The sequence below is a fragment of the Mus pahari genome, chromosome 10, assembly GCF_900095145.1.
Source record: "Mus pahari chromosome 10, PAHARI_EIJ_v1.1, whole genome shotgun sequence".
NCBI classification, from domain to species: domain Eukaryota; kingdom Metazoa; phylum Chordata; class Mammalia; order Rodentia; family Muridae; genus Mus; species Mus pahari.
Genome location: NC_034599.1, coordinates 69,088,649 through 69,112,833, shown reverse-complemented (window position 1 = coordinate 69,112,833; position 24,185 = coordinate 69,088,649).

Sequence of the window (24,185 nt, the reverse complement as noted above, 5' to 3'; positions counted from 1 at the left end):
AGACCAGGCTGGCCTTGAACTCAGAAATCCACCTGCCTCTGCCTCCCGAGTGCTGGGATTAAAGGTGTGCGCCACCACGCCCGGCGAGGCTCCATATTTCTTAACTGACAGTTACACATCACCAATCTCTGTGTCTTTTCAAGTCTCCTTTCTGACTATGTCTGAAGCCCATTCATGTCTCTCCAGTCACATCATCACTACCTTAAGGAACCTTCATTTGGATTTTGTCTGATTTTCAATTACTCTGCTTCTAACTGGTCCTCAAACTCAACAAACCCATTCTTAAATACACAACCTAGTGGCTTTAAAAAAAAAAAAAACTCCTGGAGTTTCTTACTATTCCTAGTCAGTCCATCCACAGCTTTGATGGGTAGCTGTGCTCCTCCAGGCCGTGTCCCCCCACTTACTTGACACAGCCCATTCCTTCTTCCCAAGAGCATGCTTTCCAAAGTTGTACTGAAACACTCTGGTTTTTCCAAGTGAATTTTGACATGAATGTCACTCACTCCAAGGTTTTTATGTGCCATTCTCCCACGCAATAACTCTGTCTCTCACCTTCCTCTTTATCTGATGATACTGTGTGCCCTTCAGATGTAATCTAGGCCATTACTTTTCTGAAAAATCCCACTCTATTTCGCATCCTGCCACCTTGGCTCATCATCGAGAAGGGCTTCTCTTTCGTGGAGCAACTGCAGCTGCCTCTATTCTTTCTCCTGTCACCAGCTACTCAATTGTCTTTAGTTACTTTTCAGCAACCGGCTTGTAAACATCTAAAGGGAGGAACCTGTCTATTTTACTCTCCAAGCCCCAGGCATTTTTACAGAATCAACTAAATATATAATTCTACTTCTAAACCCCTTCTCTCCATTCTTATCATCATTACTAATTCGAGAGATCCTCATGCACTTGAACTGGAGCTAGACTTTGATTTAATAACATCTTCATGCACATTGGTTGGGTAGTTCATATTCTTTATTCAGACTGATAACCCGTGTTTAGAATTCCAGGGCTTATGGGCAAGATGCTTCAATCTATCATCACTTTGGTATTAAACCATTCTCAACCTTCTTTGGACTTCCAGGCATCCTCTTCTGGCTCAAGTTGAAGTCACACAGGTGTGTGGGTTTCTGGAAACACCTCAGCCTCACCCTCAGCAAGAGAGGCCAGGAATGCACTCACAATTCACTGTGGTCAGGCCTGAAATCTCAGGCCTCCTGGGGAGTAGAGCCTCTTCCTCATACCTCTCAACTGTTGCAGAAAACACTGACTCTATAGTTTTGTGCCAACCACCAAGGGAAAAGAACTTACCAAGACAGCTCAAGGGAATTAATTAATTAATTAATTAATTAATTAATTTGAGTACACTGTAGCTATCTTCAGACACACCTGAAGAGGGCATCATATCTTATTACAGATGGTTGTGAGCCACCATGTGGTTGCTGGGAATTGAACTCAGGACCTCTGGAAGAGCAGTCAGTGCTCTTAACCGCTGAGCCATCTCTCCAGTCCCAAGGGAGCCCTTCTGATTAAACTAATAGTGAGATTGATGTTGGTCCCTTCGCTGGTAGAATGAACAGTGGAAGAAAGCCATAAACCCTAGAAACATTTCCTTGACTTTCATGGAATACTTGCTATGTGTTTGATAGATGACAAAAAAAGACCATTAGCACTTTGTGTGTGTGTGTGTGTGTGTGCAGCTTTTCCATGGGCACTGAAGACTTGAACTCAGACCCTCTTGCTTGCACTGTTACTCACTAAATCATCTTTTCATCCCTCATTGAAGATTAAAAGTAAATGCATTCATTTTTAATAGCAGGATCAATTCACAAGACTTTTAAAAAACCTACATATGTATGAGATACATGGGCACATGAAACTTCAAACACAATGACATCTCTAAGGTTTTAGTACTGTTTATACTGAAAGCATTAGCACATTTATTTATTTGATTTGTGTATGGTAGCGTGGGAGGTGTGTGCTACTATATGTATGTAGAGATCAGAGAATGTTGGTAGTTGAAATCTGGTCTTTAGACAGGACAGGAAATGATTTTAGCTAATGAGCTATCTTGGCAGTCCAGACTTGGTTATATTTTGGAAATATTTTAGTTAGAAAACTAAGATCTACACTGCTGCCTCCTTTAAATTTTTTTCATCTTATTTTTAATATGTGTGTGTGTGTGTGTGTGTGTGTGTGTGTGTGTGGTACCCACAAAAGCCAGAGGAATGGGACTTCTTAAAGCTGTAGTTATAAGTCATTGTGATTCCACCAATATATATGCTGATATCAAACTCAGGTCTTCTAGAAGAACAAGAAGTATTCTTAAATAATGAGCCATCTTCATAGCCTCAACATTCCAGTGTGTGTGTGTGTGTGTGTGTGTGTGTGTGTGTGTGTGTGTGTGGTGTTAGGCTGTGCATGTATGTGTGTTAGAGTATGTGCAAGTTTTGTGTACGTGGAGGCCAGAGATCAACTTTGGGTTTCTTTCTCATTCACACCCCATCTAATTTTTAAGACAGGGTCTCTTTATGAACCCATTTCTCACTGATATGAGCTAATTTATTAACTAGGCTGGTTAGACAGCAAACTGCTGGGACTCTCCTGACTTTTCCTCTCTAGAGATAAGAGTACAGGCACTTTGAGATCATACCTGGCTTTTCATACAGATACTGAGGATCCCAACTTGGGAGTTCATGCTTACACAATTGCTTTACCAAGTGATCCATCCCCACCCACCCCGAGTTCTGACACGTACCACCTCCTACATTGTCCCATCCTGTTAGTTTCCCTGTCTTCAACTTGCATTAAAGTGTGTTAGCTTGCTGACTGTTGGACATTTTAATTCAATATTTTCTAAATTCCATACAATAAAAATCTACTTTCTTATTGAAAATAGTGTTCCTGGACGTATAATATTTAGAAAGGCCCAAGACACTGTGATCCTAGGAAGCTTTGGTGCATATAATCAAAGCAAAGATCCTAAGAAATGGCAAGGACCTTGGCTCAGTGTTCTTCAACCCACCCTTGCCCTCACTTCGAGATCCATGGAAGAGGCCTTCCTCTGTGGCGATCATCAGTCTATAATGAGAGCTAACTTGAGAAAACATTCTGATAGAAGCAAGGACTCAGGTAGCAAGGTGAGAGGAGGCTGGGGGTGCCACCTCCCTGTGGTTACTGCAGATACCAAAGCTCATGTCAGTCTAGATGTTTTTCCTTTTTAGAGGTGGCCACCCAGGCAAATCCAATGCTTAAACTAGCAAATTCAGGACAGGGTAGCAGTCCCGAAAGACCCCCCTGACCTCCCCAACCATACACACTTGTTTATAACCCTTTTTCCTAAAGTCACACCATACAGCCCAATCTCTCTGAAACTTGCTCTTTATTTTTTTAAGGTTTATTTTATTGTTCTTAATCACACGTGTGTGTGTGTGTGTGTGTGTGTGTGTGTGTGTGTNTGTCTGTCTGTNTGTCTGTCTGTCTGTCTGTCTGTCTGTCTCTCCATGGGTATGCACATGTGAGTGAAGAGGTCTGTGGAAGCCAAAAGAGAGCATCAGATTCCCTGGAACTGGAGTTATGGATGGTTGTGAACTGCCATGTTAGTAGTGGGGACTGGACTCAGGTCCTCTCCAAGAGCAGCAAGCACTCTTATCCCCCAAGACATCTCTCCAGAAAGGCTGACTCCGAAGAATCACAGTTTGGGTAGGGAGGCTCACTGACCCAACACCTGTAATGAGCAGTGCTGCTTATCCAGTGATGGATGGTGTTCATGTGATGTGATGGGCTAACCAACCCAATGTGATTGTCAGAGTAACTGTAAAGTGACCCTGGTTCGTAGTAGATATGCCAGTGCACAAGACAGGCTCAGTGTGGATGTGTATATGACATGGGAGGCTCTTCTGGGCATAGCTGTAAGGTCAACAAATTGGAAAAGCCACAAGTCACCCTTGGGAAAGATTAAATACACTGACATCCTCCAAATTGATCTACCTAGATCAGACCACATGTTAATGAGGCAGCCAAGTTACTCCAATTCATGACTACTATTCTAAACAGAAGGGTTTGAACATGGAAGAGGTGGGGCTATTCACATGAGTGTCACCGACCTGGCTTTTCCTCCACACTGCCTGGTTCAGGGTCCTCAGAGTACCTTTTAATTGCTGCCATCCAAACAACATCTGAAGAGCACATCTGCCAAGAAACTGATGGGGGCTTTTATTCTGTTCCCCAAACCCCTGAATGAATGAGCACAAACGCTCTTAGCAGGCAAGCACAAGTACTTAGATTTTCTCCGAGTTCAGACATTTCTAAGTGCCCTAAGAATTCCTATTATTTGAAGGATGTCCTTGAAACTGCCTCTCACTTTCCAAGCTTGAGTCCTCAGAGAATACAAAACATGATTTGTGCCATGGTTTCATGGTCCTACTGAAGCCCCACTTCATCCAAACTGTGACATGGGAAGCTAAGACTCTCATTAGGTTTATCCGTATCAAGACACAAAGTTCATCCCCTTATCAAAGGATGTTATGGGTATGTGTCTAGGATAAGTCACACACAAAGCATTCTGCAGAAACCATACACTGTATCTTTCCTGCAGGTAAGAGCAAAATAAGATGCAGAAAGTACAGATTTGAGGAGGCCTGGAAGTTAGTTCAGTCAGTCAAGCTGCACAAGCCTGAGAACCTGAGTTTAGATCTCAGCACCCACATAAGACACTGACCAGTGGGGCTAGAGAGAGGTGAGACCATGGACCAGAGGTTGCTTCCCAGCACCTGAGTGGAATGGTCTGTGACTGCCTGTAGCTGCAACTTCAGGGCATGCATTGCCTCTGGCTTCTGAGGGCATCTGCAATCACATGCCCGAACCCATACAGACACAGGTGCATACACACAATTAAAAATAAAATAAATCTTCAAAATTAGTCAAACAAGACAAGGAAAACATACTGAAGATAGTGTGCGTGCTTCAGCTTCAACTGCCCAAGGAGTTCATCATCAATTATAGCATCTGGAGATGGTAAGAGATGGAGCTAGCAGCTGAAGCGTCTGCCACACTGAAATTTGAATCTCAAATAATTCTTACACACAACGAAATGTCTTTGTGCATTGCAAACAAAAGCAAAACCATTCTTCCATGACTGGGCTAGACTAAAACCTGGGGTGGCTGGATTTGGCCCCTCAGCTCATAGTTAACTGATCCCCACTTTTAACTCATAACTTTGACACTATGATTCATTTCCATTTCACATTGGAGTTCCTTATTGACATGAGATCTTCCCAGATGAATAGATGAGATCAATGGAACCACGAGACACACAGAGAACAATGAAATAGACCCAGTGCAGGAAATTCCAAACTGTACTTTTGTAGAGAGAAGGAAAAAGACAAGAACCAGTGGTATTTCCCTTGGATAATTGCTTTGAGAAATTCTACTATGCTTTTCTCATATTTTAAAGGTTTTTTAATTTTTTCTTCAGGAGAATATTCTCAAATTCCTAATTTGGGGATTTCTTTTCTAATATATGAATATTCATTCCTCCTTTTGGTTAGAAAGCTGAAATAAAGTCACCATTTCTATATGTTATGGTAATTTAATTTAACCTACACACACACACACACACACACACACACACACACACACACACACACACACACATAATGTATCAGCATCAATTCCTTTTAGTTCAGGGATTTGTCACTTAGAGGCAGGACACAGGGGCTGAAGAGATGGCTCAGGGTAAATTCAAGTACTGCTCTTCAGAGGACAGAATTCAGGTGCCTCAAAACTGCCTATGACTAGCTCTGGAGGATCAATGCCCTATTCTAGCCTCTATGGGCACCTACACACGTGTTATGTGTATACACACACACACACACACACACACACACACACACACAAATACAAAAAAGAAAACTTTGAAAAGTTAAAAAAAAATCCAGAGAAGCCATCCTTTGACCTTCCCTTGCGTGCCTTAGCCAGTCTACGAACAGGTTCTGCTGCTCAATCAGAGGTGAATTCAAACCTCAGCTCTTTGGCTACAGAACTCTGAGTTGGACCTCCTGTGTGGAGTCAGGTTGAAGCAAAGCTCTTGGATTCTAAATATTTGCTGGTAAATGTTGCTCCACCAGCAACTGGAAAATTGGTTCCAACAGGTTGGGCAAAGCCTGCTGAGCAAACTGTGTAGCCATGAGGTCCCTGGACAGGAAGCATCCTGAGGCTTTACTTTCTTTGAGCCTTGTGCAAAGTCAGCTTGTCCTCAGCCATTTCTCCATTGTTACCCTGTTGTGGTATACGACACATTGGCCTACAGCAGTGACAACTGTACAGTTTGTGAGTGGATTTTGTGACAGGCTCACTGTGCATTGAGGACTTGCACATGTATTTGCTTGTTCATCATCTAGGTTGCTCTGCTCTTCTGTCTGGCAGGAACCTAAAAGCAACATTCCTACAGTTTCCCCTTAGTGGGAGTGTAAGCCCTCGGAGTGAAGGAAGCTGTGGGGTTCAATGCTTTCTTAAAGCAGATTCCTCTCCTTAAAGGAAAAAAAATAAATTCTTGGATTTCAAAACCCTTTCATCTGCCCCCCCCAGCCCACACCCCCAAATCAGACAGGCCAGATGTTTGTGAAAACTGCAGTTTCCACAATCAAAGGTACAACATTTACCATAGCTTTTATCAAAGATTTCAATTCCCCTCATCTTAAGGAAAATGACCCTTTTATTTTGTTGTGGACATAAAATTATGGCTCTGGGAAAATTGGAAGCATTTCTGTTGAGGGAAATCAATTCTCTCACTGCCGTATATGATCAACATGTCATGGCCATCACCCAGATAATAACGGCAAAGTACAAGTAAAACGGCTGGTAATACTGGCTACAAAGGTGAAGAAGACAGAAACGAGAGTGCACCCCCCCCATCATGCTTGGAGAAAAAAAAAAGAAAAAGAAAGATTAAAACTCCTCCATGGGTTATTTTTGTCCTTTCATTTTCTCTGCCCCCCCTCCACCTTGCTTTCCTTTGCAGGAGTATAAGTATTTTATTTTGTATACGAATCTGCCAAAGCATTAATGAAAACTGTAGACACGTGTCCTTCCTGGAAAAGAGTAAGCACTTTATGTGTAAACCACGCTGGCTCCTTTTCAATCATCCTGTTAATGGGTGGCTAATTGTCAAAAGATGTGACCAGCCTGAGATGACCCAAGAGTGTGTTTAGGTGGGAGGCAAAAGGGAAAGTGGAGAAGCTGAGTCTTAATTTGGATCCTGCAAACAAAAGGCGGCCTCCCATCTGACCTCACTGCTGCAGTGTTAATGGCTCTCTCCCTATCTCCCCCCCCTGCCACTTAGCATCCTTTGTGCCCCACCCTGGGAAGCTTCCCGGCAGAAGTGTACATTAGCAGAACTCTACAGTTACAAAATGCAGCTTACTTCAGACGAGGGGGTGGGAGGGGGGACCTTCAGAATGATTAAGTGTTCTTTGGACAAACACATCTATAGCTATAAAAGTGCCATTTTTATTTCAGGCAGGCCTCCCAGTGATGTCCCTCCCGTGGTCACTCAGTACAAAGGAGTGCTGTGCCCAGGTTGTTGGAGACCCTATGCGTGATCTTTCCTTTCCCAGGAGAGCCTCTTCTCACGGGAGAACGTGGGAAACCGAAGCTGTGTTCCCTCTTGCCAGGGCTGCATCACAGGAAGCAGCAGACAGAATTCTGGCAGAAGTTCAGATATCTTAAATGATCCAACCACTTGTAAACATTATAGAATGAATCTTGTTGTTTGGGAAGGAGGTGGAATACAAAACTGAGAGGAGAAACTAACCAAGGAAATCCAGGCTGAGAAATTCTCATAGGTTTGGTCATGCATGAGATATGTACTGCAGAGTTATTGTTGTTAGTGTTGTTGTTGCTGCTGTTGTTGTTGTTGTTGATGATGATGATGATGATAGTGATAAACAACCTTAGGGAACTTGCAAACTCATGAAAATATACCAAATGAAACTGGCTTTTATGTTTTGCTTCATATGTCCTGCAATCTGACTTTCATTCAAATCTTGGAACCTATGCAAAGATGAAGGGAAAGAGCTGACTATAAAGTTGTCCTCTAATCTGCCCATGCATGTACTCTGTCACACACACACACACACACACACACACACACACTCACACACTTTCAGTGGCAGATCATGACGGTACACACCTTTCATCCCAGCCCTTAGGAGGCAGCGGCAGGTGGATCTCTGTGAATTTCAAGGCCAGCCTGGTCTACATAGAGAGTTCCAGATCAGCCAGAGCTACATGGTTAGAGCTGGTTTCACAAAACAATAAATGAACAAACAAATAAACAATTAAAGGAAAACATGTATAACTAGGTCAAAGCCCTTTGTGAATGAAGGAGAAATGTTTAGTTGCACAACTCCCTGTTTGTAGGATAGTTCACTGGGCATGGAAGAGCCAGCAGATGTTTTATCTATTTTAGCCATGAAAGGCCCACATCACCCTGATCCCAACAGCAGTGGTCTGTGCTGCCCCTCTAGACTTCAAAACACCTTATGCCATTATTTCCAGAGAGTCAGCAAGTGATCTGTAGACAATGCCTGATGCTAATGACATTTGTATCAGTCATGTTCTCACTTTTATGACTGAATACCTGACAAGGAGAGACTTAAAGGAGGAAAGGTTTATTTCATCTCATGTGTGTCCACTGTGGCAGAGAACGCACAGCACAGACTGAATGGCTGGGGACTGCTAAAACAGGATGGTGAGGCCAACTGCTGTCTCTATAAACCAGGAAGGAAAAGGAAGCTGGGTTAGAACTGGGACCAGGATCATCCCCACAATAACCTACTTTCTCCAGCCAGGTCACAATTTCAGAAACTTCCACAGTGTCCAAGAGTGTAAATACAGATGCCTATATGGACATTTTACATTCAGGTCATATAAGAGTGTAAGACCTGGCTCCAAATGAGGTTGGGGTAGGATACTTTCTCACCACTAACTTGATAAGATTTTCTACAAAATGTGTTTTTCACTTGCTTTGAATATATGTGGTTGTCTTGAATTTACCTAAAGATCACTTTAAATTGTTTTTATTTATTTATTTTTAATAATTTTAATTGCATTTTATTCATTTACATGTGTGTGTGAGCACATGTGCACGCACACACCCATAGCTCCCCCACACACACACATGCCAGTATGTTTGTGCTCACAATCACAAGTACAGATATACACGTGGGACGCTCAGAGGTCAACTTGAAAAGTTGGTTCTCTTCCTCCACAATGCAGGCTCTATGGATCTAACTCAGGTCATCAAGTAGCAAGCCTCTTTACCTACTGAACCACCCCACTGGTCCCCTCTTTAAACAGTAAGACTAGTCCAAAGAATTCTTCTCCTGGCCCATTTCCCATCCACTCTTCCCACAACAAGGGGTTGAACCAGGTCGGGATATAAACCCAAGTCAGGAGAACACTGCTTCCTCTTGGGGGATCCTTTACTAGCTGCACCCACTAAGCCCTGTGGCTGTGAAGCTCACACTGACCAGATAGCAGCAGAGATCATGTGCTGGAAATGATCAAACTCAGAGGCTTATTGGAGTGGAATGGGTGGGAGAGGCGTTCAAAGAGCACTTCCTGTCGGTTAGTAAAAGCACATCAATAAAAAGAGATCAATGGCTGCTTGTTTTCTAGGAATCTGCTTCGGATTCAGCAAAAGTCTCCTTAGTTATGCTGCATTTCTGATAGAATGGACTAGAAAGAATATGGCTTGTGTTAGCATAAAATATCTTGACTATAAGTGTTCCTCCAGGATGCTGTGGCTTTCCCCATGGACCAGAATACGGGGGGGGGGGGGGGGAGTAAGAGATGACTCAAGCCAAGTTTAAATAACAAATAAGGGAGAGATGGTGTGGAGAAGTATGGGATTAAATAAATTGATTAGCTAGAAAGTTTAATTAAGATGCAGACTTTTGAAGGATCTTTTAGTAAGCTCAGTAAAATAAAAACAATTCTGTGGCTTTTTTTTTTTTTTTTTTTTTTTGAGGCAAAGGGGACTGTAAATAACATGCACTGGTTTACACAACTTGAATTGTCCATAACAGAATGAAGATTGTGTCCTTCTTTAGCTCCTTGGACCCTTGACTGTCATGTGGAAATTTGCTCCAAACATTCAAGCTTGCATCTTGGGGGCAGGGGGGTAGCTGTTTAATGCACAGGATGTTCCCTGTAGGGAAGGTCATTGAGTCAGAAGGTGAAGAACTCACTAGGTTCAGGAAGTTCCTGAAACTGCATGGATGATGCTCAGTTTAACTGAGCTACCAGAAAGAGACACCTTCTAGCCTGTCCACCTGCCTGAAAGCTGTGCAGTGAGCTCTAGGGAGCCAGCTTTTCATATCTATTACTCATGATGAAGTGGACATTTGTGACACAGATGTCTTTGGGTCATTTTGTTCATCCCTTACCCATACTCCTATAAGTAAACCCAGTAAAATCATTGGCTCTCCAAGTTGAACTTTGGAGGTATCCATACTTTTGTCTGCTGGGGTATGTAGTTTGTTTTTGTCTCCCTAGGGAAAGTATCACATAATACCGACATCTTGACAGCATGTAATTTTCTAATTAACTTTGCTCAAAACTTATGTCCAAGTATCCCTTAAATAAAGTATCAACTCCTCTCAATGCTGCCTCCTCGTGTAGTAACTAGACATAGGATAACAAAAAAGACCTCTTAAGTATGAAGTAACTCTCTGTTATGATTATTTATGTGTTTGTTGTTACATGGTGTTCCTTGCCAATTCTTCAACTTTACACTGTCAGAATTTTTATAGCTGACAAGTATTTTGGTTTGAATGAGAAATGCCTCTTGTAGTCTCATATCTTTGAACACTTGGTCCACAGTTGGTGCCACTGTTTGGGAAGGTTATGAAACCTTTAGAAGATGGAGCTTTGTTGGAGGAAGTGAGTCTCTGGGGTGGTCTTTGAAGTATAGTCTGGCCCCACTTCCTGTTCTTTCTCTCAGTTCCCTGTGTGTGTTGGAGGGAGATGAAAAGTTATTAGTTATCTCCCTAACAGCCAATCCAGCCTCATCTTCTTTCTGCCATGCTATCTACAGCATAATGGTCTGCATACTTTCTGGAACTATAAGTCAAAATATCCCTATCTCCCAAAAGATGCTTTGTAAAAAAAAAAGTCATAGCAATAGATACATAATTAACACAGCATGCAGTCATATGGATCATTCTTTCTATCCAAATCCTAAGTGAAATAGAGCAATTTGAACTTCTATAGACCCAGGTGGCTTGTGTTCTAAAATCCAGCCAAACTGCTACATTATATGCTCAAGTTATAAGAATGTTCTATCTCCAGAACCTGAAGTTGTCCTACGGTCCTTAACATCTCACTGGCTCCTAGATAACTGTTTGGTGCCATCATGTGTTATCATTCACCTTCTCTTTGTTAGGTTACTATGGAAACCTATTTGACCTCTATCTGTCCCAATGCCAGGATGAGGGTAAAGCAAATAAAGCAGTGGGTTTGTATCTGGAAGCCCTCTTTTCTGTTAGGCTGGGTCTTTCCTTACATTACATTTTCCTGGTGTCCTCCTTACTCCATACTTTGTATGTCAAACGCACAGTGCATTTTGTTGCCTTTTGTGTTTTGTTCTTCAAAGCCCTATAATGTGTATAATCTGCCATTATTCTATCAGTCCTTCAAGAGACTGGTATTATTAGTTTTTCTATTCTACAGAATGAAGCAGTTTAAAATTGCTCAAACAAATAGCACCAGGGATAACATATATCATAACCAGAACCTGTTGTGGGGTACTGTAGATATTTGTGGAATGTCCTCCTGAACTCTAGGGTACAACCTCTCTCACACTGTGACAGGAAAGGTCTTTCTCTTCCTTCCAAGAGTGCATTCTAATCTATTTTCCAGCACTAATTGTTTCAATTATCAATGACTTCCCCAATGCTTCTATATTATTCACCAGTCATCTTACAAATGTTTATTGGTGTTGTAGTCTCTAATTTTCCTTTTGGGGTATTATTGGCTGAATAGATTGGCCATTCCTTGAGGTGAAGTCCCTATGGTAAGTGAATTCTACATTTTTAGAGAAACTGAACTTATTATGCTTTAAATTATTTCTATTTCATTTATTTATTTGTACATATGTGTGTGTGGTACACACATGGTACAATCCATTGTGAAGGTTCAGTAGCAAATTGTAAAAGTTGACTCTCTCCTTCTACCACATGGGTCCCTCATGTCACATTCAAGTGTGGCAGCAAACACCTCTACCTACGGAAGTCATTTTGCTGGCCCAGCATAGGACTGCGAAGTTTAGAGACATTTACATTTTTAGTCAGCTTTCATAGATGAGGAAACTTCACTGGAACGGATGACAGCTGCATTTACTGGAGAGAGAAGAGACTACATTTAAACTGCTAGGCTGTTATTTATTTGGTGACAAAGAATAAATTGTGTAACTCTTTGCATTTCAATGACCTACCTTCACTGAAAAGTTTCCAGAGATTAAATATCAGAGCACACCATGAAGGGCACAAGCCATTCTTTGCCTGGTAAATATCCACTGTAATCATTTTGGCAAGCTTGAGACTAAAGGGCCCTGTGCCCACCCTGGTAGAAGAAGTTATCTGGCATGGCTTTGTACTTTGAGCTCCTTCTGCTGTCTGGAATGGCCATCTTGCCATCTGCTGTTCATCCAACACTCATGAGGTGACTGACTCAGTGTTTGTCTTTCTCTACTACCTGGTCCTTGTGAAATATCTCCTGATTTCAGACTGCATCTCCAGAGACTGTGAAGCCCAGTGGCTGCTGAAGCAGTCATGATTCAACTTCTTCAGCACACAGTGTCACAAAACTATTAAATAGGGAGAGATAGAAGGGACTTGGGATGGTTATATACGGGGACTATCAAGAATCCTTCATTACCTGGTCTGTTAAATGCTTCATTATTATTGATTTGCCTCTCACACATCTGGCTCCTAGGACAGAAACATGATGTGATCTCTGCCTGCTGCAGGGAGCTGATGGCATGGGACAGTAGGAAGAACAGCTTTCCAGTTCCTCAAAAATACTACAGGACATACTAAGAGATTACCTCAAGTAAAAATCAAGGCATTGCTTTGCCCCTAAAAGCTTTAAAAAAAAAAAAATAGAAGCAACAGTTTCAGGAAACAGAAACGTGTATGTGTGGATAATCCTTACGGCATGTATACATGAGATTTGAAAATGAAAATTTTGTCAAATGTGTATGCTGACATCTCTAAGCATCATAGCTGGCTATAGATCTTTGAACTTTCACTGGTGGGACACTTTCGCTGTAAGCGGTACAGAGATAGGAAACACCACCACACAGATTTTCCAGTCTGCCTCGTGGTTCTTTCAGTTGCTGCTTCTTATGATAACTGACATCTTACATGTTGATAGAATGCATTTTTTTTTAAAAAAAAATCTTTATATAAACCAACTACGGGTATAGTGTGCAGATTTTTAAAATATTCTCCTATCCAATTTTAACTTATTATTTGATTTTTTTTCTAATTTTTTTTCAGACAGAGTTTTATGTAGCCTAGGTTGGTCTCTGACTCCCTATACAGCTGAAGATAGCTTTGAACTCTGGATCCTCTGCCCCCAAGGCCCAAATGCTGACATTACAGATATGCACCACCATATCTGGTTTATGATCTTGTTGCTGGGAACAGAACTCGGGGCTGACTGCATGTGAGGCAAACACTTTACTAATTGACTCACATCTATGGGCCAATTATTTGATGCTTTTTTCAATAAACTAAATTTGTTTGATGCAAACAAAGGCTTGGAATGAAGCTCTCTCAGGCTTGTGCAAGAATGACCAATTCTTTCTGATTCTACGGTGCCTTTGTACCCGGCTGCGCTGAGCTTGGAGGGTTTACCTCAGAATGTGACCTCACTCACTGGGAAATGTGGCTCTTCGTGAAGAACCAGGTACTCACTTCCCAGCAACGCAGTCTAAGTAAATGCCCCACTCAGACAGTCAACATTACTGTCGCAAAAAAATGCTTCCCTGTGTCACATCACCACACATTTGTCATTAGGGAACTGCACACTCAGGCATGTCATAAATATTTGGTCTACGTAGACCCAGCTTGACCTTCTTGTGAGACAGCAGGAAAAAAAAATCTTATCTTCGTCCTTGGAAAATGTACAATTAAATGAAGGGAAAGTTTGAATGTGGCCTCTGAGAGACTTTGTTTCCCTGAAAACAAAATCATTTTGTTCTAGTCAATCAATAACCCTACATGGTAAATGTGAATCACAGGCTCAGAACAAGGTTATCGGCCATAACATTTCTTAGCACTTTCATAATGTTATCAGGAATTAGAAGGTAACACTTATCAAATATTTACAAGCTGTGTGGGACACAGCACAGGGTAAATACACAAATCTGATAATATCCAAGCTGCATTTTAACACAGATGCAAAAAAAATCTCAGAAATGTTTGCTTTGCAATGATGTATTCTTCACTCTGTAAAAATTTAACTACAGTGATGCTCTAGTGACAGGTGGAATGGGTCACAGGACAGCAAAGGTATCTCAGGTGAAAGGTCAGGACCAGCATTGAAAGACATACCCCAGACTGCACAGTTTGCCCATGCCAGGTAAGAAGGATCCTAATATCAGCATATATTGGCAATGTGAAGCAACTGCCATTTATTTCTATCAACTGTATATGGAAGGCTTATAGTAACACAACACAATTCACGAGTGTGTGTATGCGCGCGCAACTCTATTCTCCTTTGTGTAGCCACTGGTGACATTTATTCAATTCCATGGGAACAGAAACTTATTTCTTTTTCTCCCTTCACAGTCTGGACAGTTTGCTTCTGTAGAAGGTTCACTCACAATCAAGAGCCTTCATGATCTCCTCCCTCACAGTAGATCTTCTAGTAGACAGGGCAAAAAGGAGAGAGAGAGAGAGAGAGAGAGAGAGAGAGAGAGAGAGAGAGAGAGAGAGAGAGAGAGAGAGAGAGAGAAGAAAAGGATGGAGAAGATTAGAGAAGATTAATCAGAAAAATAAGAACCCTGAAGTCCCGGTGCCCCAACCCCTACAATACCTTGATCTGCCGAAGTTAAATGGCCTGAAGACGCCCTGCATACTGCGGTCTTCTCTCTCTCTCTCTCTCTCTCTCTCTCTCTGGCCAAGTCTGGAGGACAGAACTGGGAAGGATTTGAATGGGTGTAGCTGAGTAATATGACATGGCTATCATGGTCTGACAGGTTGAGTACAATGAAATATAAATTTCCAAAATAAAACAATTACTTAAAAATAAATTATGTTGGTAAGGTATACATATATATACACATATATAAATATATATGTATATGTATATGTATATGTGAGTGTGTGTGTTTCTAGAGTGTTTACACTGCTGATTTCTTAGTCCTTTAATCTGAGAATTGTTTGCTTCAACAGCAGAGGTGTACCACAGCTTAAAAATTTAAGTTTGCAAGAATCATTAGAAATAAGGACAGATGATCTTAAAGAACTCTAGTAAACATTTTCTACTAAAATTATAATTTGTGATTTTCTTTTCAAGTATGAGGAAAGGAATTTAAAACTAAAAGAAAACCAGAATCTATCTATCTATCTATCTATCTATCTATCTATCTATCTATCTATCTATTACCTATCTAATATAAATTTGGCATTCTGATATATCTTTAATATTGCAGGTCATGATGGGTAATTATTTTTATTTATATATGTATGAGAAAATAATAAAATATAGAACACCGTAAGCTTTAAAACCAGGCTGTAAAATACAAACCATTTGCCATTTATCACACTGCAGAGTTAATGGCAATTTGCCCTGTATAAATACGAGTGAGAACACAGAGAGTCTTATAACTAATTGACTTCCTGCCCCAGGCACTCAAACATCTTTCTGCAACTCTGGATCTGTCCCTCCAGGATACCACTGCCAAAATGATCAACACAAGGAGCCCAAATAACAATTTATTCTGCCCAAAGGACATTGTGCCCCAAGACTCCCGGCCAGATGAATTGGCACAATTACATCCTTCTCTCTTGCTTTGCCCCCTCAAGATAGCCAAGGTATCAGGGCTTTACATGTGTGATGATTCGGGGCAGAAAATCTGCTAAGAGAGAAGACAGGACTGGGAGCATCTGCTCAGTGTCTCGGGGACAAACTGATGGAGCACAACACAACAGCCCTCCCCCCACTACCTCAAGTCTTCATTACCCCTCAGGCACATCCACAGATCAAATGGAGGGTTAAATCCTTTCCTGGTCCCTCAAACAAATGTATTGACATTAACCAACAATGACCTCAAGTTAGCCAAATTCAAGATTTCTTTTTTGTCACCTAGACCTTCCCAACCCCTTAAGTACCAGTTCCTTGAAGCCCTGCATACAAATGTCAGCCTAATACACTGGGCTTGTGTGGCTCAGCCCAAAGCAGCTGGGCTCACAGGGAACCAGAACCTTCTACCTGAGGGCATACGGTTGCTCACCTGTCTTCATTTGCTTGTTTGTTTGTTGTTTGTTTTGGTATTTAATGATTATTTCTATTTGCTGGGCCTCTTGTGCCTCCAAAACTCTCTTCTTGGTGAACTTACTTCACACAGAAATTGCTTTTTAAAAAGCTTTTTTTTTTACTTAATTTTGTTTGCAAGTCAGATTCATTCAGTACTGGTGGGGGGGGTGGGGGTTGGGCTGGGGGTGGGGATTTCTTTTAGGGAAGGCCCCAGCTTATCTAAGGTTATATGGCAACAAGTATATTTCTCCGGAAAACATATCTCTCAATGCAAATGGGATCAGGAGGGTGGGGGGGCCGGGCAGAGCAGAGTGAGACCTGCTTAAGGAAGGCGTTGCTTCCCCTGACAGGGTTCAATAGTCTCTCATCTCCACCGTCCCCATGGTGCTCACATATTGGATAACTGACTAAGGCCTGTGGAGTATTCCCCAGTGCTTTTAGATAACACTATCTAGAATATTCTGCAGCCTCCTGCCAGGGAATTACTCACTACCAGCCTTTAACTGCCATTAGAGAAGGATAATGTTGTTACTTGGTGAGGGTAGAAAAACACATGTCAAAATTTATGAGAGGGCGTTTACTTGGACTGAGTTTCTTCACTGGGTCCCAACAGATGAACATAAAAATAGGATCATAGGTACGAAGGTTCTTTGTGACAAAGCAAAACATAACCGCTTACTTCTGAGCTCTGACCAAGAAATCAGTACATTAGCTATAGCTCCAAACAGCCCTGCTCCCCGCAAAGATGGTAGCCTCAACGCAGCTCATCAAAGAAGATCCAGTCCCCCCCTCCCCCCGAGGCCTTCAGCCTCTTCCACTTTTACAAGGAAACTTACAGGAAGCAACCTGACATTAACAGATCTGCTTTTTGCACTCTGGCCGTTCCTTTTAATGTTCTAGGCCTTTAAAATGACTGCTCTGCCAACACCCAGTGGAAATCAAATCTGTTCTGTGCTCCTGGGGCTTCCCAGTTCCTCTGTAGTGAGGAAGCGCTAATTAGATCTTCAAATCTCACTTTGCTGAAATACCGTTCTTTGACACTCAAAACCAATCTGTACCCAGTCACTGTCCATTTCAGCTTTGGGACACTCAGCAACATAGACATAGTTTCTTACTGAACCTTTTATATTCTTCATCATCATCATCATCATCATCATCATCATTGAGATAGGGTCTTACTATTCAGCCCAGGCTAGTATCCAGTTAATGACCCCCAAAGTGCTAAACTTTCAACTGCCTTTGGCTCCACTGAACCTGCTTTGGCAAATGAGGCAACTGAGGCTGGAGCATATCACCCAGTATCGCACATCTAGTCAATACTGAGTGATACCCTATACTATTTAAATTAGTTGAGGGGGACAATTCCAAGCTGTGTGTGCATAGCAAGAGGACATGGCCAGGAGGTGGGAGAAGCTGACAGAACCCAGACATTCCATTTTTAAACCACTCTTGACTCTTAATGGATATCTGGATATCTTGATATTAAAACCATGTCTGAAATCCAAGTTTCAGAACCCCCAAGGTCTGAGCTTTGACTTTAGTGTCTGACTAGTCATGGGAGTTCTGTGACCCCCAGAAAGGAGGTTTAGTCTGAAGTCAGGTTGGGAGATGTTCCAGGAGTGGTGGTGTGTGTGTGGGTGGCCTATCCCAGGGAACCCAATCTCAAGAAGAATTTGGAAAAGAGGGGTGTGGGTAGAGCAGCTTTCTAAGTTGGTTTAGGAAACATACTTTTCTTAAAAGTTCTTTTTAAAAAAACAAAAAAAAACAAAAAAACAAGAGTTTTCAGAGTGAAAAAAAAAGTGACAGAAAATTTCCCAAGATAGAACTAATGAACTATTTCCAGGGAATGAAATGTGGGCTGTCCATGGGGAAATGTGGCAGCCTGGCCTCCATTGTCATAGCTGCATAGTCTGCTACACCTAGGTAACCTGACATCGTGTGGTCAGGGACAAAATGTACTTGAGGTTGCCCTGATAGGGTTAGAAAGAGTCTCAGAAAACAGGAGCCTGTGGTTAAAATGATGTGAGGGTATCCAGTGAGCAGCTCATTTATCTTAGCATCCTTTCATTTTTCCTGCCTCCAGCATGGTCTCTAAAGAGGATGCTGTTAGGGGTTTGAATATCTGGAAAGGAACTCAACCCTCAACCAACAGGAGGAAGGGTAAATCAAGCCAGGAGGCAAATTCAACAGCTTACGTGTGAACAAATGAATGCATTTTCCCTTAAATTCTAGTAACACAAAAGCCTGGGCTGATAGCACAGAAGATGTCTATGATTAGTGAGTTAATAACTGTCTGCCAAAACTGTAACAGCTTATCTTCATTTCTGACTATGCTAGAGTCCTACACTTAATTGGTAGTTTCCTTGAACTTGGGGAGTTCAAAAATAGGATAAAAGTTGATCTCAATGATGACCTGATAAGATGTGTTTATTTCCTAATTACAATCAGTGATGACCTGGTAAGATGTGTTTATTTCACAATGAGAAAATAAATGAGCAGAGTATGTCATAAATGCATCAAACCATAAATGCATTAAAGAGATGTCTATGTATCTTCATCCTATCTTTGAGACATTGTAGATGCTCAGGTGTCGCGACCGGCCTTGACCAGCAAGAACTACGCGATGCCTGAGATCCTTCTCAACAGCACTTTATTCAGGAACACCTTTCATGATGCTACAGGGAACACTAATGGAGTAGCAAGGCCACCCTATATACTAGAGCGTTTACTGCCCAGGTGCTCTGTGTCTTACTGTTGCCACGGGATAGGCTAAAGCAAGAATCACTTCAATAACATAAGGCTGGGCAAAGAGGACTTGTGCTGAGTCATTATTATTATCAGATGGACAGTGGAAGCCAGCGCCATCCTATAATGGCGAATGATATGGCTCGCAACACTCAGGGATCTTTGTGAAATTATTAAAAAGTAAGTGAACTTCAAACTCAGATGTTCCATTCTTATGGAAGTTGTTTTCTCAGAATATCAGGACTCCCTTTCACCAGTAAGAGTAGAGAACAACTTTACTCTGAGGGTCATAGTAGGGAAGCAATTAAAAGAAAAGACTGAATATCCTTTTGATTTTTTCTGCTTTTTATCAAAGGCTTACTTTTCTTATTTTTAGTTGTGTGTGCATGTGTAGGCATATGCATGTGTGATCATAAGCAAGTATGTGTACATGGTAGAAGAGACCAGAGGTTCTGGGTCCACTGGAGGTGGTGGAACACCCATGTAAAATTTTGCCTGGCACAATAGTGAGACCCCTGTAACCAGCACTGCAGAGGCAGAGATATGATCATTTTCAAAACTCTTAGAGAACCCCCAGGGTGGGATTCAAGATGTTGAGACTCAGTTCACAGGAGACAGCCGTTGCACAAGTCCCAGCTGGTAGCCTGCCCACAGAACTCACATTTGCCCTTTCATGGTCTCTTTCCTGCATTGTAGACCTCAAATCTACCACATTGCAATTTTAACCAAATATGCTCTTGTTTCTCTGGGTTTGTGTAACAGAAGGATAACCAAGAGATCGGTAGATTGGTGATGGCTGTTAAGGAAGAAATGGCTTTCCTGTGGCACCATTAAAATGGCAGTGGGTCCCTTGCTTTATTTTCCCCTCTACCCCTTATTCCTCTTGGTCCCCTAAAACTACAGTAGTATAATGCTTGTCTTCAGTGAAACTTCAGAGAATCCATGACCCTTTTTCCTATCTGCCTGGATAGTTCTCTAAAGGTAATATACTGCCTTTATCCTACAAGAGCTTCAATTTTTTAGTTATTGCTTTATTAAAGAGCTAGAGTTTTATTTTTGTGAGCAAGTAGGAGGAAGATTGTCAAATGTCGAGGAGGAGAAAGAGAATGATGGGATGTTATCTTCTGTAGAAAAAAAAAAGTGTATCACACATGTCAGGAACTGACAGGGAAACCCACCACAGACATTCATAGCCAAAGACATGATGGACACTTAGGGGACTAAATCCCAATGCATACTTTGTTTTCTGTGTAATGGGATGTCAGCTCTGAAGAATAAACAGCCTTTCCTGAATCCAGAGTTATAAGCATTTATTTGTCGAGATAAAGTACAGAGAAGAAATATTGTGCACTGTAGCCCATAAGTCATTTCTGGGGCCTCTTGGGTAAGCAAACAGGGATTTGAATATTTTGACTCAATGGATCATGAGTTGGAAAACTGAAAGAGCTCACAGATCATGATCTGAAGCAATCTTGACATGACATCCAGAGTTTCATCTGTATCTGAAATGCTGACATCAATTATAAATAGAAGTGCCACAAGAGGGGATCCCCACCAAAAGGCAATGAGCCTCAGGTGCCTTAAGAAAGCATAGCTCAGAGACAAAAAGGCTAAGTCAAAGATTATTCCCTTTGAATATGGTATCTGCTATTAAAGTTCAAATTGGTGTTCATGGTGGCTTTAAACCCCAGTTCCAATAGAAATTCTAAAGAAAGGTGCCTATTAATTAGCTTTTTAAAATTTAACTTTTATTCTTCTCTCATACATTATATCCCAACCACAGCTTCCACCCCTTCCACTCTTCCCAGGCTACCCTACCCTCCTAGATCAACTCCTCTTGTTTTCTGAAAGAAAGAAGAAAGAAAGAAAGAAAGAAAGAAAGAAAGAAAGAAAGAAAGAAAGAAAGAAAGAAAGCAAGCAAGCAGAAAAGAAATACAGAAAGAAGAAAAGAAAGATGGAAAGAAGAAAAGAAAGATGGAAAGAAGAAAGGAAGAGAAAAACGTAAAGATCACGACTCCCAGGAATAGCCACTTAACATGGTCTAATAAGATATAGTAAGACTGGGCACAAACCCTCCTATCACAGCTGGATGAGGCAACCCAGTAGGAGGCAACGAGCCCCAAGAGCAGGCCTTAGAGTCAGTGATTCCCCCCCCCCCCCTTTCATCCCACTAGAACACCAAGCTACACAAGTAAACGTTATTTGAAGAGGACCTAGCTCAGACCCACACAGGGACAATGTTTGTCACTTCAGTTTCTGTGAGGCCATATGTGCCTGCTTAGTTGGCTCATGTTCTCATGGTATCCTCAGTGCTTCTGACTCCTCCGGCCTTTCCTCCTCTCTTCTGTGGAGTTGCTCCACTTTGTGTTTGGCTGTGGGTCTCTGCATCTGCTCCCATCAGTTGCTCAATGATGCTCCTCTGATGCAATAGGGCTAGGTACCAACCTATGAGTATAGCAGAATACAATTAGGAATCACTTCATTGACTGTTTTTTTTGCCAGTCGTGTTTGTTTCTATCCTGCGTCTCTGGGCTATGCCATCTCTGGTTCCTAGCCATGTAAGCAGTGTCAGACATAGGCTACATCTTGTGCATAGTTAGCTTTAATTGTTGAGCATAGCCTCCAATCAAGCACCTGAAAAGAGTCTCAATTAAGAGATCACTCAGGTCAGACTGGACTATGAAAATGTCTATAGAGGATTATCCTGATCAATTGAGGTAGGAGAGCCCAATCTTCCATGGGTGGCACAGTTCCCTAGGCAGGTGGTCCTGGGCCGTTTAAGAAAGTTAACTAAACATGAGACTTCAAGCAAACCAGAAAGCGGTTTTCCTCCATGGTATATACTTCCTATTCATTCCCTGACTTCCTTCAGATATTGACTATGACCAGAAGTTTAAGCCAAATAAACATTTTTCTCCCCTATGTTGTTTTTATCATAACAATTGGAATGGAAGTAGAACATTTGGCTAGAACCAAATGTGCATGTGAACATAAATGCTGATCTGTGCACTGTTTTGTCAGTTCCCACATTAAAAGTAAGAGAGTGTCGTGGCAAGACTCTTAGGTACTTCTGGACTCCAACCCAGTTGATTTTGATACTAGTTTTTGTTCTTTATAAGTGAGCATTGGGTGTCAAGCATTGTATATGAGGTCTAAGGCTACAGGGAGAATGCAGGTACCTCAAGAAAAGCACAGGTCAGTGTGATTGGCATGAAGAGCAGGAGGAATCTGTCCTTCCAGAGTAGAATGACAAGAAACATAGTCGCAAATACACAAACCATGTAGGTCAGTGCAGGCTTAACAGCAAAAGATTCTTATGCTTTCTTCTTCTTTTTTTCTTTTCTATGGAAGAGAGCAATTAGAACTATCTACTATCTACCGTAACATTACAATACCCATTTGTGCTTGTGCAGTGGAAAATATTTTCTTACCAAATGGTTCCCATTTCATCAAAATGGAGAACAATTCTAGTCTAATAGGAACTTCTTTGAACTTGACATCAGAATGTTGTCCCAGATCTGCCTACGCCTATTGATATTTGCTTACCTAGACATGACATCATTATGATGAAGTTTTTGAAATCTCATCTCTGTCTCAGTCTTTATGTAGGGATAAGCAAACATCTTACCTTTCAGGAATGCAAACTGATCATTTGCAGAATGGGGACAACAATTGCTCTGCTGACAACCTTATGATGTTCATGGAGAATTGTACAGGAGTAGAAGGAGGTCAGCTACAAAGGAAACTTCTGGAAAATGAATCTAAGTGGCTTAAGCGGTATATACATACAGACACATTAACATACACCTATACACCATATACGCATATGCATATACATGATCTAAGCACTATGATCATTATCTTAGCAGGAACCATCTTTTGATCTTCCAAAATACCATTGAAACCACAAACCATCTTCAATGGTCCAATAGGCTCCTCTCAACACTCCGTATGCAGTTCAAGTCTACCTGAAAGCTGTCAAATGAAAAGACATTAAGCTGATTTTGTTGAGTTTTCTTTTCTGTCTCTACTCACTCAAATAAAAAATGCCAGACTCAGAATCTATCCCCTCACCGTGTCCAGAGGTCCACAGAGAGCACTACAGCATTCTGCCCCTTAGGGCAGACATGTGCTTCCCTCTTCTAGAAAGGTCTATTGGGTAGATTTGTGTCTGAGTGGATTAAGAGCCTACTCCATTGTGGCAATATTGAGCAGTCTTCCCACAGCTATCACACAGGTCCAAAGGGTTGGTGTAAACTCAATGTTTAGAGTAATAGAATGTTAGCATGTGCAGTTTTTAAACCCACAGATGGTTGACTTTTTTTTTTTTAACCCAGAGGTGGTAGAAAGCGAGTATTCAGTCTGGCCGGACTTTTCGGTGATTGCTTGAAGGTTAAGCAAATGTCACAGGACCTTTTCTCCTTTTTTGGCTTTGCTGATATACTTTTGGCTTGCACTGATGGAAGCAGACTTGGAATGAAGAAAGGAATATTGCCAGTGTATTCTGGGAATAGCACACCTCAAATACAATGTCCTGCTCAGGACACAGATAAATAAAATACCACATGTGTTCAGAGAATCATGCTTCTGCCACCGGCACCTAGGGATCTGGGCCTCGAGGTGAGAAAATGTAGCAAGAATGAATGTGTCTGCTGTCTTCATCCTAGGAAAGGCTGTCAGAGGGATGACAGATTAGCCTCTCTCTGTGCTGCTCACCCTCCAGAGTTAGCCTGGATCTGTGGATGGGGGTCCAAGGAAGAAAATGTTTTCTAAAAGTTCGGCTAGCTTCTCATTGCAGCTAGTTGCCTCAGGAGGCAAGGAGCTCTAGTGCTGTAGAAATGTGCAGGGGAGGGGAGGTTAACTGCCAAGTCACTGCAGATGTGTGAGAGTGC